The sequence below is a fragment of the Schistocerca nitens genome, chromosome 8, assembly GCF_023898315.1.
Source record: "Schistocerca nitens isolate TAMUIC-IGC-003100 chromosome 8, iqSchNite1.1, whole genome shotgun sequence".
Taxonomy (NCBI): domain Eukaryota; kingdom Metazoa; phylum Arthropoda; class Insecta; order Orthoptera; family Acrididae; genus Schistocerca; species Schistocerca nitens.
Genome location: NC_064621.1, coordinates 121055776 through 121056253, shown reverse-complemented (window position 1 = coordinate 121056253; position 478 = coordinate 121055776).

Below are 478 nucleotides of genomic sequence, written 5' to 3'. Positions count from 1 at the left end.
ACCATGAACTGACAGAACTTTTCCAGCAGATAAGTCTTCCATTGTCCAAATGGGCGACTAATTCGAATGATCTGAAGGCAATATGGGATGTCAAAGGCCTTGAAACAAAGACCACAACCCAAGTGTTAGGAATTAATTGGAACACAGAAGATGACTCCATCTGCAGTGACTACGAGAAGATAGCTGAAAATCTAATGGACAAACTGGCTACCAAGAGAAATGTTCTTCGAGCAGCTGCTCAGTTTTATGATCCCCCGGGTGTGTACACTCCTGTTGGGCTCGTTTCAAAGATAATTTTCCAAGACACATGGCTGAGGGGTCTTATATGGGAGGAAGTTTTGCCCACAGATCTTGCATGTCGTTGGCACTCATGGGTCTCAAAGCTTCATCACTTGTCATCACTACATATTCCTAGATGGATAGGGACGCTGGGCACAGGTGGCTCTGCAGAGGTGCATGTATTCTGTGATGCATCTGA